Source organism: Argiope bruennichi, chromosome 5, assembly GCF_947563725.1.
Source record: "Argiope bruennichi chromosome 5, qqArgBrue1.1, whole genome shotgun sequence".
NCBI classification, from domain to species: Eukaryota; Metazoa; Arthropoda; class Arachnida; order Araneae; family Araneidae; genus Argiope; species Argiope bruennichi.
Genome location: NC_079155.1, coordinates 84,103,288 through 84,115,213, shown reverse-complemented (window position 1 = coordinate 84,115,213; position 11,926 = coordinate 84,103,288). Strand labels below are relative to the sequence as shown.

The window sequence follows — 11,926 nt, the reverse complement described above, 5'->3', positions numbered from 1 at the left end:
AATTTTAAAAGGACATATGTTGAGTTGTTACAAAAAAAAACAAGTTTACAAGCAGCCTTAGACAGAAGATAATTAATTCTCTTTCGTATAAATTTAAGTTTTCGCCTTTTTTAAATTTTCAGTTTCATAACGTAATGAGAATAATTTTTCAGTAGCTATGTGATCTTTTCGAAACATTTAATATTTTGGAATTCCATGATTCTGGACGAACAAATTAGTCGTCAAGGGGGAATAGTAATTAATGTTATAAGTATCTAGCATTTCTCATAGCTCCAAAAAAAAAAAAGCACGCACTTAAACTTCTCATTAGAAATGCGTAATATTCATTTAATTAACATGCAAACGAATAATTGCAACTCGTGATAACAGGGGAGAAAAATACGAGCTTCATTTTCTAAGTTAGTCGAGCATAAAACGTTCAAATATAGTAAACGAAAAATATTTTCTACAGACTCAGAAGGAAAAAAAAATGAATATGCCAAAAGATTAAAGCATTCCATTTTCTCATCTTGCATTCCAAGGCGAATAAAATGTTCCTCCTATTTCATTTTATTCGTTCAGAAACAAAATCGAAAAAAAAGAAGAAGAAGAAAATGGCGAATCTGCATGGAATGAGATCTAGTTCTTCCGTGACGAATAACATCTGCAGGAACATGTTCTCAATTCGTCGTTTGTCATACGAACGTCTAAAATCTCGATTTAGACCTAAAAGAAAAAAAAAATTGTATATAATATCGTTTGCTGGAAAGTAGACAACACAATCGATTCGTCTGATATTTTGGATGTTCAGTAATCTACGTTTTTACAACTGTACATGTCTGGATCTTATTTTAGAAATACTCTTTGTTTGCTTTAATTCGAAAAGAAAAATCAAAATTGCTTCCCTCTTACACTAAAATTATAGCCTTGTGGTGTAATTTGAGAACTATGGCAAAAGGATTTCTAGAGAATAAAAGAAGCAACACCAAAAAATAAACAATAATTATTTACAAAATTATAAATAGAGACAAATCACGTTTATAACTGCAAAAAGAAACAATATCTACATTTTTACAATATTATATTATATATATTATATTCTTATTTACAAGATAAAAATGCAATGCAATTCTTGCAAATATTAATTTAAAGCTAACGTAGCTGAATCATTCTAACAGGATTTAGAAGCCAAATCTTTTTAATATCGTCTGCATTCATCTTGTTACTATTTTCCAGAATACCTTAGCCGCCTTACTGGCACGTCGGTTGATGTTTTTGAATGGCTACATAATATAAGAATTAATCGTGAAAAAAATTAACAGAAATTCTTTAAAATATTTTAATGGCATCACAGTTAGATAACTAAACAACGTGTTACTTTTATTCTCTCATCATCATTATTCCTAAATATGAAGTGTTGAAATTTTTTTAATTAATAAAGCTTGATTATGGATAATTTAAGAGTTTCTTCGATGATATACTTTTAAAAGTTTTTTTTTATTGTTGTTTTATTTATTTATTTCCTGGAAGATTCTTTCAGTTACTTTCCATTTTGGGTTCAGAATTAAGAATGTCACTAATGCTTTTAACAAATTAGCATTTCAGTTAGGAAAGTTTTTTAAAAAAAGTATTTTACGTTGAGACATTAACTTTACTTACGAGAAAAAATTTCCTTAACAGCAAAGCGAAACATAACATTATAATCACTTCTAATTAAGATGATCCAAATTAATGTTAACAATGCTTAATGAATGAACTTTAATGAGAGAATAATGAATGTACAATTATTCCATCAATGTAAACATAAACGAAGTGCATTTGTTAATTAAAAATATGCTCTCCCATGGTGTTTAACGTTTCAAATACGGTTGACAACTAAAAAAAAAAAAAAAAAGACAGAATATTACCTGCTTCGTTTATTGAGCCACAGTTACAGTTAAAGAAATTAACTGGTATCTCTCATCTGTTTTAATTAGTTAATTAATTTTAATAAGGCTAGGACACTATTTGATAATTACTTTAAAATCTTTTTTTACAAAAAAATGATGGAAGACAGAACTTTTTTTTTTCCTTTTATGTGACATTGTAATAAATATTGTTGTAATTACAATTCTAATTACTAAAACATTCTAATGGAATATTTTATTAAATCCAACGTTTCGGTTTTCGACGTTTTAGAGCGAAAAAAAGTCAGTTCTGTGTCTGAAAAAAGTATTCTGGGGTGTGTATTCTATGTTATGTTTGTCTCTGTGTGTGTTTAAACATGAATTAAAGGATTAAAATTTAGCATATACCAAATTACACTAGACTTGTAAATAACATATTCCAGAATTACAAATCTGAATAAAATTTTGATGGAAATTCGTCAGTGAATACATATTTTTCCTGTATATGATGTGATTATAATGGCTAAATCCTGATGATGGTCATATCTTCTATAGTAAAGACTAGTGCATGAATCAATGATGGCTCTTCTATAGCTAAACTTAGAGTCTGTGTTATTATTCGTGGTAGTATGTTATTTACATACTTGGAACAACCAAAGCACGGTGATTTCTTTTGTTAATTGCAATTACATTTAATTCAACTGTTCATTTTCGATTAACCAGATTACGAAGTTATCTAGGACATTAAATTTAGCAGGAAGTTGATTAAATAAATGCTTTTAGTATTGTCAAGTGAATAATTTTGTAAAAATTAAAAATATTATAAATAATATATTTGGATAATATTAGTATTTTGTCAAGAACAGTTTACCATGTCCCTGTTTGTTTCATTGCGTTCACTTTGTTATTGCAGAATATTTAAACATAGGTCGTCTATTTAAATAAAAGTGTGAAGAAATATGAACACAACTTAATTATATTCTTTAAAAAATAAAAACATATTTATTTTTTCGTCAATCTTGTAACATGAAAAAATAAAAACTTAAAATGAAAATGGTGGCGAATCTAAATTGGTCAGCTTATTAAAAGTGTGCGAACATCATAATGCATATTGCTTAGGGCCAGGACCGAGTAAAGCCTTCTAGCAGCAATTAGGCCACACAAATTTTGGGATACCTCTTTCTTTCCAAATCTTCAAAATTAAATATTTTCTGCTCCTTTGAAATTTATGTAAGTAGTTTTAAGTCGGTAATTTTGAAGAACTTAAATAGCAAAATTTCAAATTGCAGATTAATTTTTAATGAAGTGATTTGCCAGAAGAATTAGAAATTAAGAAGAAGATGCCAGTTGAAATTAAAAATTTATTTAAAACAATATATATATATATATATATATATATATTAAAACAATCTAAATAATACTTAATAATGGGATTATGCATTTTTTTTTAAATTATAAAGGACCATATTTTTAAATTATAAAATAACATATTATAAAATTTGAAAATAGTACTTAATTAGAAATTATAAATAAACATATTATCAAATTTGAAAATAATATTTAATTAGAAGTTATAAAATAATACATTATAAAATTTGAAAATAGTATTTAATTAGAAATTATAAAATAACATATAAAATTTGAAAATGGTATTTAATTAGAAATGCTTCAAGAAAACTATTCCAATATTAATTTTAAAAAATCGCTGTTTTTAAATTGAATAAGTTGGATCAAATAGTTAAATAAATTCCATTCTATTTGAATAAGTTAATACAAATCAAATCCGGGATGTTGGATATTAGGCAAAAAATATTTTTTAAAATTAACCAAAATTCAGGAAAAATTTACACTTCTATTGAATTGCTATCATTAAAAAGACAATTTTTTGTGTGCAATTCATTTTTTTTTTTTTTTTTTTTTTGCTCAATAATATTTTTGGAAGTTATCGCGGTTAAACGCCAAAAACAGTTTAATTTTTAATTAATTAAAAAAATTTTTTAAATTATTTCTAAGGGCATATTTTTACCGTCCAAAATATAATATATCAAATTTAATAGCTACAGGTCAAATGGAGCAGCAAATAAAGATCCTACACACGTACACATATTCGTTTTTATTATTAGTAGAGACAGGCTGCGAATAATTATATTTAAGGAGACAATTAAAAGATGTCCCAAAATGAACACAAGATTTGAATTTGCAACCATTTGTGCAGTAAAGTATTGGTAACTCTATTAAAAAAAACCATTTGACTGCTGATAGTTTAGGGTTAGTAAAAATGGTGCATTACTCGATAGAACAACGTGCTGAGAATTAAATTTTTTAAAAAATAGAATTTGAATTAAATAAAAAAAAATTTGAATTAAATAAAAAAATACATTTTTTTCTTATTCTTTATTCTTTTCTTATTAAATCTTATATTTTTATTGAATCATAAAATACACAGGATAGGGTTACGTATGGAATAACACATTGAGTAAATACCTCCACGGCTTTGCTGGCACATACTCACTTTTTTGTCGAAATTATCTACGACCATTTTGTGCAAAGGTGACTGAATTTTGTTGACACAGGGTTGAATTTCCTCCTTCAGTGCACGCGTGCTTGTGGGCTAGTTGGCATAGACCTTTGAGTTCAAATAACCCCATAAAAAATCCAATGGTGTTAAATCACTCGATCTAGGAGTCAAATTCTCAAATTTTCGAACTGTGGCCGTCAGACATTGATTATTTTTGAACAACAATGAAAAACGTTATTTTATTATGTAACTCTCCATTTTTACTAACCCTAAAGTATCAGCTGTCAAATAGCTTTTTTAATAGGATTGCCAACACTTTACTGCACGAATGGCGGTAAATTCAAATCTTACGTTAACTTCGGGACACCCTTGAATTGTCTCCTTAAATACAATTATTCCAGACTATTCCTACTAATAATAAAAACGAATATGTGCATGCGTGTTGGCGCTTTACTTGCTACATCGTTTGACCTACAGCTACTAAATTTGGTACATATATATCTTGAATGGTGGGAATGTGACCCTAGGGATTATTTTTTAGACATTTTAAGAAAATAAAAAGTAAGCTGAATTTTGGCGTTTTATCGCGATAACTTCCGAATATATAATATTCAAATTTTGCGTTAATTTTGGGACATTCTTTACATCCTTAGTAATATTCTACCGCACAAATTAAAGTAGAATTTAAAAAAATAAAGCATCTAATACTTTAACATTTTTCAAAGACCTTCTACTTCTTCTTTTAATGCTAAAACATTTATAAAAAAAAAGCTGAAAAGAATTCCTCTAGTATATAAAAAAAGCAACAACTTATTACTTCATTCAATATGCATAACAAGATTGAAAATCCGATTCTGATCGTTTCAAAATGATTTCCCAATGGATTTACTATCACACATAATTAATCAGAGTATTAATATTGGCATTAGAAAGAAAATTTTCCCTCTTTCTATATATCTTGATATCTATATTCATAATCATCCGTTCTCACGTACTTCCTTTGTCAATAATTGAGCAATTCTGGAAGATAGTAACAAGATGGATTTTTTTTCCCTTCTCTCTCTTTCGCAATCTGTATCTTCCGGAATATCTATCTAAAAAGGAAAATAATTGGCAAGAAAATTCCAAGGATGTTTTTTTTTTTTTTTTTTAGTCTGGATATAAGAATCGGTTGGTTAGCGTTACATTGTTATAGTGGCGACGGATGAAAAATTGGAGCAAACATCGTTATAGCAATTACTGTCATGCACTAAGCTCTGAGATTGATGCGATCTGTCTAATTAACTAAAATTTATGCCATTATAATTTATTATAAACCACAGAACAGTTGTTTTCTTGTGGATTTTGAAATTTCTGTAAGAGTTCATTTATTTTGTTAGCCTTTTTTTTATGTTTCTGAAGAATACAAAGAGGAAATATTAGGAAATGTTTGAAAGATGCTAATTTTGATTTATTCAAGGATCGTTTTCTGTATATAGGTATTCATTTTTACCTTCTCGTATACTTAGTATACAGAAAGTACAGTAATCGTCAAAAAACTCGAACTCGAGATTTTGATGAATTTCCTCGTTTTAGAACTTCCTGAGTTCGAAAAACACATTTTTTGGAAAATGTCTGTATGTGACTAAGATACCTCGAAAATACTTTGAGCTAGACGGTTGAAATTTGGTATACTGTCTTTATACTAAATTTGCAGATTTCTATCAAATTTTGATTAAAATCTGTCCGGCTGTTCGAATTTAAGAACACGATAACTACAAAATGAAAAGAGCTAGATAGATGAGATTTGGTGCACATATTTAACATCTTTGTGTAGACACCTGTCACATTTTGAGCCAAATCCAACCAAAGGTTGACTGTCTGTCGGTCTGTACTTTCAGAAATGTATAAATGTAATAATTCATACCAAAATGTGACATAAAATCACATACCAAATGTGACATGACTTAAATATGTCACATTTGGCATGGGATTTTGCGATTACAAGTGCAGTTTTGTGTCAAATCTTTGTTTCAATCGGTTGAGAAAAATGAGCCTAAAACACAAATTCGATTTTCATATACTATTAAGCACATGCCAGGGATTAATCGCCAAATAACTCGCCAAGGATCACATGATAGATTCAATAAAAATGCTAAGTCCAAGCCAAAAGTTTATATTTCGTAATTACTGTACGCCAATGCCATGAAAGGCGTCCTCTGGCATGACAAGTTTATTAGAGAATATGCAAGAAAGTTTGGGGGAAACCACTTCCACTGGTTTTCTAGAATAATTGAAGCTGAAATGGGGAGCAGTATTTTCATCAAAATGATGAAAATCGCGCAATAAAAGAGACTAAAAGAAAAGTAAAATTTATGAACGAGTTCTTATGGATGCCAATCGAAGAATATCAGAATACATAACATAAGCAAAATCCTTTTTTTAACCATAGTTTATGAGTAAGAACATTCTTACGTGAAAGTGTTAAGGAAAATCCAAGATATAACACATCCAGACTTTGAAACAAAGCACCTACATCAACAACATTTCAAAGAGCAATTATTGAAACTTCTTTTGACTAGTTAATACTAAGTCATCTTCCATGCATAGATGATTAAGTTCGAACTTATGTAGGCGATGGGTGTCTGGCTTGCAACTCTGGGGTTTTCCAATATTCATTTGTGGATTCTAAGGCGGTGTTTATTCTAAACACAGACTTGAAGAGATTTGAATTATTGAAAACTCCCATCATTTGGTATTTTGCTCCAGCCTCGTTGAATCCAACCTTGAATAAATTTAGTTTATGTCGTTCAACTCTGAATGGCTTGTCGGCACAAAAGACCTCTTTTGGTATTCTAGTAAATAGGATTCTTTAGGATTTATTCATAAGTATAACAAATGAATCAGGACAGCATCTGAAATAATATTACAAAGCAAGCAAGGATACATAATGCAAAAATTTTTTATGCTATTGAATTTGAAAGAGTTTTGACAAAAATACTACTGTAAATATTATTAGTAAGTCTGGGAGAAGTAAATGCAAGGGATTTTAATGCTATTTATAGTCAACAAGGTGGCGTTCGTATATATATATTTTAGTATATGCCTATGACAATATATCTATATACGGGGCCGGATTAAACTCTGTAGGTTCTCTGAGGGCCCAAAATTCTTGGGCCCTCTTTTCTTTCTCAACGTTTAAAACCAGATATTTTTATAAATTGAATTTTCATTTTAGCAGCCTTTTAGTTACAAACATTGTGACAGATTGAAATAATAAAGTATTTGATAGCTTGTAACTTTAATTCGAGTTCGATTTTGTTAGATGGCATATTAACAAAAAATTAAATTTAGAAGTTATTCTGAACAAAGCGGTATTAAAATAACAAAACATTTTTCTTTTTCACAATCATTATTATATAATACTAAGTTAGCTGACGGAAAAAAGAGACATTACATCATATTGAATAGCAAATATGTAAAAAAAAAATCACCATCATAATTATTTTTACATTTAATTAGTTTTTAATTTTAATCTGAATAAGTTCGAAAAATTTGTTATGTTTGGAAATAAAAGATTTAAACTCAAAATTTAATTTAATTTAATTTTTGTTAAAAGCTGAAAATTAAATTAAATAAATTTTTTTTGGAAATACCGCAAAAAAATAAAGTGCTGGGATCCTCCAAAAAGAGCAGAGAATAATGCAATTGTTTACCTTGCCCATATTAAAATAAAAGTTAAAAGCACTAAATAACATACTTACTTTAGTATATTTCATTATTTTTGCCATCGTGATCAGCAACACAAATAGATTTTATCTTTCGTCGAAACTCGTGAATTCTGCGGTAGTGGAAAGTTTCGGCTTCAAATATTGTGACATTTAATTTTTCTGGATAGCCTCAAATCCGATGTGACAGCTGTTCTAAAGATGAATAAAAGATCATTACATCAAAAAGAAAAACGATAACAATTTTTTTATTCATTTAATCACTTTTTATGTGTGTCAAACATACATAGAATTGGCATATTTTTAAATTCATAACCAAGAATTAAGTCTTTCTTAGATATTACAATTTGCAAAAAGGGCAATGTGTCAGTTTTCCAAGTGTTTTATAGACTCTTTTTTGAATCCACACGGTAATATATTCTCAAAATAGAAGACACCATATAATTTGATAGTTGAGAAAAAAATCATATAATTGCTCTCATAATAAGCATTATAATCAACACTCTTTCTTGCCAAAATTAAATTTTGCTATGAAATTGCAAATGGTTTTCTAGAATGGTAGAAGATTTCGCCATCGAAATTCGTATCTCTTAATTCTACAAGATAGCATCAAAGAAAAGACGTGACAAGTATTATAATAACAAATGAAATAACATAACATAATCTTAAGCTGGTTACTCTGACCTGTCCGAAGGTACACGCAAAAATCTAAATGATCAGACCGCCAAAACAGTAACACTGGCGGGAACTGTGGTTGAGCCTTAAGGGTCCTCACCGGCCACGGTGCAACTTTCCCTTGGGAAGTACGTCTCATCATCAATGGAAGGAGCCTACTCCCAACTTTTTCTGTACTCACCAGGGTGGCGAGAACCAACCACCATACAGGAATCTTTTCATCCGCAATTACGAAGTGCTGCCCTATGGGAAAAAAACATAACATAAAAATGAAAACGATAAAATAATTTTTTATCCATTTAACCTCTTTGTCTATGTGTCAGACATATATAGACCTATCGTATTTTATTTACCGTATTGTATTTTATTTATCGTATTTTTGTGCGCAAGTTATAATCAGTCATTTTTAGATGTTAAAATTCGATGCAAAAATTAAGTGGAATGTATAAACATTCTAATGGTTCTACGGACACATAGTCGAATGAATACTAAGCGTCCATACTACACTGTACTGATTGCAAAATAGAAATCAGTCTCAAATTAGAGAATTGAAGGGGGAGGGGTGTTAAATTTAATCCTGAAAAACGTTTTAATTTGAAATACTTTATCTTACTGAAAGAAAATGTTACTAATAAATTGTAAATAATCTTATTCATGAGATAGAAATGCAATCAATCTTTTGCAATACATCAATATATTACCAAATATTACAGAATTCAATTTCGATAACATCGATTTACTTCAACATCGATAAGAATTTATGATTTGATATTTTCTGTGGAATTTTGAAAAAATTTTGTAGTTGCTGTATTGGATATACAAAACAATATATCGGAAAAGAAAATACCGAAATTTCCACATAATATTAAGCAATGTTTAGCTTGATAAAAATAAAAACGTTGAAAGTAATTTTTAGAATAAAATTGCAAATCGTCTCATGAAACGAAATAGTTCAGAACAATCTGAAAAGTCAACTGTTCGTAATGCAATATTGCACATTTTCACAAAAAAATGAGCAAATACATAATCGATATTCCCCAAACGACAGCCTCCACCACACATTGGTGTCTCTACAACCCACCTGTCTCCAGTTAAACCTCACACAGGTTCGGGCGTGGCCATCTGATACAGAACACTACCTTGTCAAAGGCCCCTTGAACTTCCCAAAATGGCCTCTTACGGTGACCATTCTTTTATTGGTACCCAAAATAACAAACCGTGCTTAGTTCGATCCCTCCTCCAATTTAGGGAAAAAAAATGGCAACATCTGGGGCATGAAGGGAGGACGGGGGGGGGGCTTTCACCAACCCCTGGAGCAAAACTTGTCTTTTTGTGGAACCTGTGATTCAGAGATATGCATGCATACGTGCAGCAATAATTGTTTGGCAGAAGTTCTCAATGCTATTGCATTAGTTGATAATGACTTCGCGTCCCCCTAAACCCCTGGAGGGGCACCTGGCTTACGCATGTGCTGGGGCTGTCTGGCGTGCTGTGGTGTCGGACACATTTGGAATCGCGTGCCCCAATGAGACCTATTAATAGGCGCCAGTGTGCAGTTTCAGAACGGGTACTGCATATTTATTATTGTTGTTAAGGCATAAAGGTAAACAAATAAAACTGCAAAGTATTGGAATATCGGGGTTGCCATGCTAGTTTCTCTTTTATTCATCAGGTTTATTTGGTAGTTAAATTGTTGTTTTTTAATTATGCTTATTGTCCATTATAATGACCTGCTCTTTTATCGATGACATTAGTAGAAGATGTTATTCCATGCATTCGTTTCATTTAATATATTAAAATGCGTTTAAAAGTTCAGTGTTCATTTTCTAAACCCAGTTGTAGAGTTGGAAACAATTATCATTAAATTTACGGGAGTTACAGCAAGAAATCTATTCAAAACACGGATAACTTTGAATATTATAAAAGTGAACAGCCTTGTGCGTGAAGCACTCGTGAATATTTCATGCATATTTTTTTCGAAAAACTTGACACAAATTAATGTATTTTGTCAAAAAAAAAAAAAAAAACTGAATGGTTTGCACCTCATTTGTAATGAATCTTAATGGCAAATTGAGCAAGTCCTGAAAGGTTTTATGACCGTAATGCAACCGTTTAATATGCTAAGAAGTAACTTTAGTTATTTGTTATTATTTTCATGGAATGCCTCTTAAGCTTATTAACGTGGACATAACAAACAATATGGCAGACATGCCTTACGGCAAAAAACTTAAAATCCCGAAATTAAAAAAGTTAACTACCCTTACGAATTAGTTATAATTTACTACCTTATTCACTCATTTATATATATACAGGGTGGTCAAAAAAAAACTTCCCCTATATATGAAACCCTAGCGGCCTATCCGCTCAACCAATCGAACCAAAATTTCAGACATGGTTGTTTGAAGGTATGCGCTGGAGATTGTGATGATTCTAAACAACACAGGGTTCCCGGTTACGGTTACAGTGAGAGAATTTTGAAATTCTCGAATGACAACACCCACTTTTTCCTTGCGCAAATTGATCAGCGTATTGAAAAAACACAAATGGCGTTGGAACGATTAGCGTGTGACGAAAATTGCCGCCGTAAAGCATATGCAAAGAAGAGCATTATAAAGGACTAATGACAATACAGAGAGGAAAGAGAAAAAAAAAAGTTTTTATTGGAATGGAAAGTTATAATTACAGGTTTTCAACGCGTTCATCTTCGCAGGCGACAACGCATTGCATTGGGGAGATTGTGGACAACAATGCCGAACGTAACATAAAAGGAGGAATCCGCATAACTCCACGTGTTATGGCATCTTGCAATTCTGACACATCTCGTGGACCAGGCGTGTACACCTTAGATTTCAGATAACCCCAGAACCAGAAATCCATAGGAGTGAGTCGGGGGATCGCGGTGGCCACGAAACTGCAAAGTTACTAGAGATGACTCTATCAGCAAAGTGTTGTTGAAGCACTGGTCGAACACATTGGGCGACGTGTGGAGGAGCCCCATCTTGCATCCATACAATGTCCCTAATGACATTTCGTTGCTGCAATTCAGGAATAACGGAATTCCGCAACTGTGTCAGAATTGCAAGATGCGATAACACGTGAAGTTATGCAGATTCCTCCTTTCATGTTACGTTCGGCATTGTTGTCCACAATCTCCCCAATGC

General features: G+C 30.8%; 1 long non-coding RNA gene across 1 annotated transcript in view; it reads right to left on the bottom strand.

The window, feature by feature from the left end:
- Positions 1-378: 378 nt before the first annotated feature.
- Positions 379-11,926, bottom strand: part of LOC129969291 (uncharacterized) — a 65,461-nt gene continuing 53,913 nt past the window's right edge. Inside the window, exons 2-4 of the long non-coding RNA XR_008784487.1 lie at positions 8,866-9,008; positions 8,127-8,285; positions 379-705 (exon numbers count right to left, since the gene is read on the bottom strand). This is a non-coding gene — a long non-coding RNA (uncharacterized LOC129969291). The remainder of the gene's footprint in view (positions 706-8,126; positions 8,286-8,865; positions 9,009-11,926) is intronic.